Raw genomic sequence first — 8,954 nt, 5'->3', positions numbered from 1 at the left:
CTGTTTGCACACAGACCATCGAGAGCATATCAGCTGAACTTGTTGGAAGTTGGAAAAGATGAGTGATTTAAAATAGGCAAATTAACCACATTAACCCCATGCATGGTGGTGCTATTTTGGGCACGTTTTCAGACATTTTCAGAAATAGCTGATATACAAGCTCACAATCTACAAGTTCACAACGCGTGATGTGTTGTGAGCTTGTAGAATCGTTTGAGGTCACACAACTTTTGTTCTTCTTTTAACTAGTATTTAAATTATTAATCCATATTTAAAATGTATTTATCGTTTAAATTCTGGTTAATAATAATACATAATTTAAATGATAAAGTTGTCAGGATTTCCAGTCCTGTTTTACTTTACTTTCCATGTTTGTGTTTGTTTTCTCAAGTAAAAGATATGAATTGAATTACTACAACATCCTTTTGAGTTACCTAATTGAATCATCTTCATCCTTTTTAAGTGAGGGTGGGTTTCCTAATTAATTTGCTGTAATCTAACGACTTTTTCCTCATTTAGTCGGTAGGCTTATATTTATTTTGTATTGCCTGAGTGACACCATCGTACTATTTGTCTTGGTCTTGGACACCCTCTTGTGGTTATTTATGAGTATTACACATACAACACATACACCAGCTCCTTTAACTATTCACCACAAATAAAGAATATATTTAAACAAGTTGGGTTGCAACCAGAGTAGGCCTATCTGTATCTGGTAAAGGATACAGGTCATCCACCTAAGGTAGTAGTCTAATCTTTATTCTTTATTGATCCCTGTGAGTGTATTTGACCGCTGCATTTTAGCCCTGAGGATATAAACAAAGGTTTAAGTTTACCTTTCACCTAAAATCACTTAATTTCCTGACACATTAATTGTGACTAAAGCCAGATTCATGCTGCATCGTAATCTCACAACGCCTCACTTTTTAAAATTATTTTCTTTTTTGGTTTTGTTTTAAACCTTTTAGAAACTTTTGATATCCCTATGTTACAATTGAAACAATACAGGAAGATGTAGACAAGAGAAACGGATGGAAACGGATGAGCCGAAAGAAGAAGAAAATTGATAACAATGGGCTACAAAAGCTGAAACATTATCAGCATTTTATATATGACTTTAATGCGATAACGATATAGCTCTGTTCCATAGCGTTAGAAGGAACTCCTTCTAACTCTATGGACCAGAGCTATGTGATAACCAGGCTTATTCAACGTGGATGCTGTGCCTGTGACTGTCTTCTGTTGTATCCTGACTTGTCACATGTCACTAGGCTACTATGCACAGCCATAGATATATATGTGCACAGCAGTCATATTGGAAGGAAATTGGGCCTCATCCTTACTTCCTTCACATGTGTTACCAATGATACTAATGAAGGCTCTGTTCCACTTCGCGTAGCACAGTCAGTGGTTCTCAAACTTTTTAATTTCAAGGACCCCATTAACTCTGAGAGTGTACACACCCGTAAGAGGCCATTTGGAACCCCCTCAAGGAGGTGTTTCCAGTGAGCTAATCTCTCAAGAACAGATTCTGCTCTAGTAAAAAACAGCAGAGGGCGCTGTTTTTCATTTTCATTTGGCGATGGGTTCCCAGATTGCCAGTGAGCCAACATGCACAACATCAGCACCCTGACTCTGTTTGACCAGAATGGAACAGAGCCTTAATTAGTATTATTGGTAACACCTGTTAAGGAAGTAAGGTGAGGCCCAATTTCTTTCCAATATGGCTGCTGTGCTGTGCATAGAGCCCATTAGCTGTAAAGCTGGTTGCTGAGATGAGAGCAGAGGAACACACGGGGGAGCTGGAGGCCCAGACAGCAGTGCAGCGACGCATCGTGAGCTTGTACATCGGCTATTTTCAAATGGCCGAAATGTATGCTGGATGCTGAAGTGGGTATGTTTTTTTGTAATAATATCTAAATCTGCAAAGTAACTAGTGACTAAAGTTTTCCAATAATTGTAGTGGAAAAAGTAAAAGTAAATACCTCAAAATATATAGCACAGGTGTTGTTTATGCTTGTTTTGACGAGGCTTGATTGTTTTTGCAACAGTTAATCATGAGTATTAAATAAATAAAGATTGGAGTTAACGTTTCTACATGGGTGATGTATAAGTGACAAATTAAAGGACAAACTCTGAGTGGACTGCACAATACAAGTAGGCAAATCACATTCTTTTATGACATGTGGCATGTATACAAATGCTGAGCAAGCCCAGTTGACCTCCATTTTAAATCCAAATGGCAAGAGAAGAAGTGGCCATTATTAAAAAATGCATTATTGGGACATGGATGGGCAGGACTATATTGGCATTTCCATCTATGGACATCAGTAAATAGAGTTGGAAATTAAGGTTGAAAGCTCACATTTGATGACTGATGCTTACATTAGTGCAAATGAAAAACATCCTCTTGAAAAACGATTGACAGCGGAGATTAGGAAGCTAACTTCTATCTTATTTAGGGTTAGTTATTTTTTTCTTTGTGTCTGCCACTCTTAGCAGCCTATCCTAGGCTGTTATATAATAACCTTCAAACTGTATTTTTAGTTCCTGGTAAACACAGGCCTTACCAGCTACTGTCAAGGATTTAACTGTTGTTCTCTGCTGTGGCAGAGCTACAGGTGATGGAGATTATGGTGACGGACATGGAAGAGCTGAAGTCAAGAGAAGGAGAGTCAGAGTGAACACCTGAAACGGCAGGTAAAGGTTTTACATCCATTCTTATTGTTATTACTGTCATTATATTGTGATGTGATTCAGTTCATTCACATTTCATATCTCTGCTGTCCAGCCCGAACCTGCTAACTCCAAAACGCTCATTGTTCAGGAAACGAAGAAAACCTTATATTTTTAAAACAAAGCAATACTGCCTCATCAAAGTTGGTATAGTGACTTTATATATCGTCAGATACTTGCATGTGTCATTATATTATCACCACTTTACCCAAATCCAGCGCAAGTGGAGATAGTAGTTTCAGACGAGCAGAAATCAAGCTGAAATGGAGTTAGGTGTCCAAACAACAATAGCTCCACTTGCTGCTGAGGGAGAGGTTTCAAAAGGGTACAAATTTCCAAAAGCTAACAATGGATCTCCAAGCTCACAATGCATCACAACAACGTGTGAATTAATGCCCTGATGCTTCATGACACTTATATAGGCCAACAATAATAAACAGGACTTTAAATATTACAATAACTTTTGCAAAGAGGGGTTCACAGAATTGGAGTTTCAGTAGAACTAGCGCGAGTTGCGACAGAAATGCTATCAACTCCCTTCTTCTTGTCACATTGCTCTCTTCATTAAACACTTCATAGATTTTAGAAATATAATTACTTGTTTTCATAACATTAGCGTCAGTGCTAAGTTTGATAAACAGGTACACTGCATAGTTTTAACAGACTACGGGGAGTTTGTTTACGTGATACTCCTCCTCGTTCACTGCGCAGTGCGCTCTGTTCTGTGTTGTGAAAAGGCTGCAGCAGAGTAGAGAGGGGGAGTTGTTTGTTTTTGACGGACAGTTTGAGGATCCAATGGAGTTGGGAGGTTTCGTCAGAGGCGCTTTTTAATACTTTTCATTGGTTCAAATGTTTCGATTTTTTTACACAGACGTAAAGGGTGTTCAATAGCGTTGATTTATGAAAAAAAAAAGGGGGAAAAAATGGAGCTAGCTGGTTCGTCCCGGACACAGACGATATGTAAAATGTAGCTCAAGGTGACGCATGGTTACAATAAAAAAAGAAAATATATATAAACAAAATGGCGGAAACCACCTTGGAGACTGGGGTTTGATTGCTCCGCAGTGCATCCGGCTTGGCTGGGCACTAGTCAAGGCAGTTGACCATGTGTGCAGGTGAGAAGCCGACTATAGTGACTCGTACAGGCTGGTGAACTGGAAGGAATAGTGATCCTCTGCATGCATTATGCCCAACCGGGGAAACTCCTCACTGTCAGGTGAAAAGAGGCCGCTAGCATAGCCTCATTCACTAAGATCTGCTCATATTTTGTACTTTTCGGCATTTATACACCTTTCCACATTAAGATTCTGATTCATCAAAAGAAATTTGACACTGTGGATTGTGACAGACGTATACTCTTTCTCACGTCTGCACGGAGGCAGACTTACATGTGACCAAAGCTTGCGTATATGTCATTAGAATGCCATTCTTCATGCAAAATCTATTACAATAGTGCCAAACCTCAAATAAAATATTTCTATGCCCAATATGCATTAGAGGTGTCGTGGTTGTCTACACACCCACCCCAGACCTACTGTAGGTTTTAAATAATACACAAGCATGGGAGGAATTGGTAATGACTAAATTAGGGGGAAAAGATGAAAAGCAGTTGATTTTTAAAAAAAGTTGACAAAAAGGTACGACAGCTTGATTGAACATGCTACACTTTTAGGTGTGTGTGTGTGTGTGTGTGTGTGTGTGTGTGTGTGTGTGTGTGTGTGTGTGTGTGTGTGTGTGTGTGTGTGTGTGTGTGTGTGTGTGTGTGTGTGTGTGTGTGTGTGTGTGTGTGTGTGTGTGTGTGTGTGTGTGTGTGTGTGTGTGTGTGTGTGCGCCGAGTGGGAGACTGGGATCAAGCCCCAGTCTCCCACTCGGCAACCCGACGCCCAACTCACCGTGCCAATAGAGCTAAGCTCTACTGGCAGAGCTGTTGGGGTCGTGTCTTGTCTGGGGCAATACACATGCACACATTGTGCATGCCATGAATGGATTAACTGCAGGGGTGCATCTCAGTTCCTTATTCTGATCTGTCCTACATCTTAGCTCCTACACTAAGTTGAAGTCGTTCGCCATTTTGTCAAGTCTTTTATACCTGCTCGAAGGACATAGGAAATAGGATTAATAGGAAGCATCACTTGTAGTCAAGGAACAAGGAACTGACATTTCAGTTGAATTTACGTCCCACTTCTCTAAACAAAATGTCCTGCTTTCCTCTCTCCTCTCCTCTTCTCATTTCCTACATGCTTCCTTAGTGGGATTGACTAACATGCAAGGAAAGGATGCAAGCGTAGGAAATGAGGATTTGATCTGAGATGCACCCCATGTGTGTCCTCAGATACTACAGTGCTTACTAGAGGAGAACTGGGAGATTGGGACATACCCGTGTGCCAGGGCATTCAATGATCCATTTTAAGAGGATGAAGATTTAGCTGTAATTCAGTCTCTCCTGGTCTTAGTAGCTAATTTCATCCTTTGGGCTAATTAAATACTTAATCGAGTGGCTGTGTCTGGTACAACAGCAATGGATTTTGAAAACAAAAATAATTGCGTTGTTTTCGTTTGAGAACATATGAATTAGTCTTTGTAGGCCAGTGTGAGTGTGTCATTCTATTGGTTTGTTAATTGTTGGTTCTGATAAAATTGTTCTGTGCATATTTGCATTATGCAGTGATAATGGCTGTTGAGGTGTGAGATTTGTTGTTTTGTCGTTCTTATAGTTAACAGGTGTTCACACGCAATGTATTTTATAATGCGTGGCATCGTCGTCACTCCAGAACATATTTGAATGAATGAAATGTTATTTTAATCAATATGTATTGTAGAGTATGCTAATACAATATAATTAGCACATCTGCAGTGGTCAGGTAGGACGCCTACTACTGTGCCTGAAGCTCCTTGGTCAAATATCTCCCCTGGGCCAGCTGGCCAACAGGGATTCATCTTGAATGAGAGGTAGATGTTTGTTTAATTTTTTGTATTCCTGGGTGATAGAGTTGCAATTACTTCAATCTATACGTTTTGAGGACACAAAACGGATAGATTGTAGCTTTAAATAATACATTATTACTGCAATAACGTGTAACACTTGCCAGTGTCACACGCCGTGGATAGGAGATCTGGGGACTGCTGCAGGTGACGAGTGTACAGATTACAGCAGAGTCATGCAGGCGCTTCACCCAATGTTCCTGCTGGAGGACTTTTAATCCAATGAGCTCAGACTGATTTTCCACTCGCAGGGCGCTGTGAGGCATGACAGGTCAGACAGCAGCTTGAGGCAGCGCAAGATCAACTCATTCAATTAAATCTATTTAACCTGTCCCGATTGACAGTTAATGAATTATAAGTGACTAACAGTGCAATTGAGAGACACAGTGACGCTGCTTCTTAAAATTATTTTGTAGAATACATGTAAAATCCTCATTACATTTTGAGGGAATTAAATGTAACCAAATGGACCAGTGATTGTGTACACACTATCAGGATTTTGCTGTGTTCATATGTGCGGCCAGAACATCCCATAGTTGATTTTCAACCGTATCTTCATATAATTGGTCCTCACTGGTCATGACGGCACCATTTTCTGCCTCCTTGCTCTGCATCTTAGAAGTGGGCTGTGGACAGTTCTGAAACCTGCCTATGACATCATTGGTGGGGATTCCGGGAGAAATAGAACCCATTCTTGCATCAATAAATAAAAAATATATTATATATTTATTTTAATTAGTAAATAAATATTTAAATAATTTTGAAAGTGCTCCTTTAATTGCACTTGCACAACGTTTGAGGAATGTTCGTCGACTATGTGACTTTTGTTTTTAAAAGTGGTTATGTAAATACCAAAGACTATAAAATGTATCCAATGCTTTCCTGCTTGGCACTCTGCGTCAAGGGTTGGATTGGGTATAAATCGCCACGACACACTAGCGTCATGTCCAGGGGGTATACTTGTACATCAAGCCACCTCACGCTACAGAAACAGGAGATAGATGTGCCGTATGTATGGGCCCGCATGGCTCGGCAAGGCTTACTTAGTTTCCTAAGCTTACTTGGAAAACACACCTGAATAGGAGTGACACAGTTTGTAGGATTGCTGCTCCCGCTCCATAATCCTTATTATTTCTGCTGCTCCAAGTGTGTCTAGCAAGTGTGTCTAGCGGGCAGAGAAGCTAATCTCTCTCTGGGAACATCAGGTAATGCTATTGCATAAGGACTGATCTCTGACTATATCAACCAAGAGGTCATCCTGCGTCTAGGAACGTGGATTTCGCTCTACATAGGAGCAGCACTTTTAGTTATATAGTTAGTAGTTATTTCCCCTTGTGCATCATAAACTACAATAAATATAAAAGATCATCAAATGTAAAGTATCATCAACCACCCGCATATGTGTGTTATACTGTTTATCACATATTTTGCCCCATGTACTCAATGCCTGCATGAATGCAGCTACTGAGGAAGGCAGAAGCCGAAACGTGTCATGTTGTTTTAAAGGATTTAGACCGGTGCCCGTACCTAGGGACCACGCAAGTCGGGAACGATACACGTTAGGAATGTATGCCCCACCCGGTTATGCAATACCTGTTGTACCTATTGTACTCCTTGTCAGAGTACCCATTGTCAGAGTACGCACGCCATTACGGTGGCATCTACCATACGACCAATCAACTAAATATTTCTATTCTATTGTCAGCCAGGTTGAACAGCAAGCAGAGTAGTTTGTGTGTGAGCACATTTGTTCTCAAGCTCTCGGCACCAAACGTTAGCCATTTAAAGGGATCGGGGAGGACCTAAATAAAGCCAGGATTAGAATTCATGAAACCACCGTTAATCTCTAATCTGACGGAGGAGGAGGAGGAGGCCTACTGCACAGAGATAGAGTTGACTGGTGAGTGTCTACTTTGGCACAGAGAGAGGACCGAGTGATGCCAGCCAGCCAGTGTGTGTGTGTGTGTGTGTGTGTGTGTGTGTGTGTGTGTGTGTGTGTGGAGTACCAGAGGAACGAGAGGAGATCTGGGGCTGAAAACATAACAACTGCATGATACATTACTTCTCTCTGGAATACAGCGTTCTCACATAATGAGAGAATATTAACGCAAATGGATTCTGGGCATCAGCATGTCATTGAAGAAGAGGAGCCAGGGTTGATGGGTGTCATTTTCAATGTCCTACTGAGTCAATAGGGATGTACTGGGCCTTTTTGTTGCCATGGATACTACGGATGTGTTTGGATGCAACAACTGTGGAGGCTCAATGGTGAGACCTTAAGCACTTAAAAGCCTATATACTTTGTTGCACATCAAATAGAGAAAAGAGATGATCTAGAAGCTCACAACGCTTGAGCTTGTAGATCTGCTATTTTTGCTGAATGTTTGCCTATTTTCATTAAATGTTTGCCTATTTCTGTAGAATACCCAGAAAATTAGGTTTAGTTAGAATATACTATACATGCAGTAGATAGATAGATAATTTTATTTCCGTGTCCTGCACACAAAGTGAGAACAAAGTGGGTCTCGCAGCTCAAGTCATTTATTTATTACAAACAGGTAGTATACGACGTTTCGACCCTTCCGGTCTTTTTCAAGTAGGCCTATACTTGAAAAAGTCTGGAAGGGTCGAAACGTTGTATACTACCTGTTCGCCATGAATAAATAGCCTTTGGAGCATAAAAAGTGAGTTGCGATCCCAGCTTTGTTCTCATGTTTACTGTTCTTACAGTTTAAGCTTAGCACCAAGGAACGGAGGATGTGCGTTAGTTGTTTTTCCGCACACAAAGTGTCCAACCCTCATGGGTTTATAAGACACCATTTTACGCTTATAGCATGTTTACAATATATTCACATAATACATTCAATCACATCTCAGAATTATACAGAGTGTTCTGTCTTCTCTCCCAAGCTGGACAAATAAAATCTGCCACAACAACAGCTCCTTTAACAAAACATATCTCTATAAGTTTTTCATAATCGCCTAACTCAAGGAAATCACCACGAATAGAAGACATCTTACTAACAAATACCTCTCTTATATCATCATATTTAGGGCAATGAAATAAAAGGTTCACAAAACAAATAGTATCTCTCTTCCTCTGGAGTGGCATTAAACCTGCCAGTCTCCAGAGATAATGGTAATGTTCCTGACCGTATTTGTGCACAGAAAGATCGTTGTCTTTTGCTTAAATTATACTTCACATAAGGTTTAGGGTTTTGGCATGTACATAGTAA

Source organism: Gymnoscopelus braueri (genome assembly GCF_963280865.1).
Source record: "Gymnoscopelus braueri genome assembly, chromosome: 22".
Lineage (NCBI taxonomy): Eukaryota > Metazoa > Chordata > Actinopteri > Myctophiformes > Myctophidae > Gymnoscopelus > Gymnoscopelus braueri.
Note: the sequence above shows the minus strand (reverse complement) of the source record.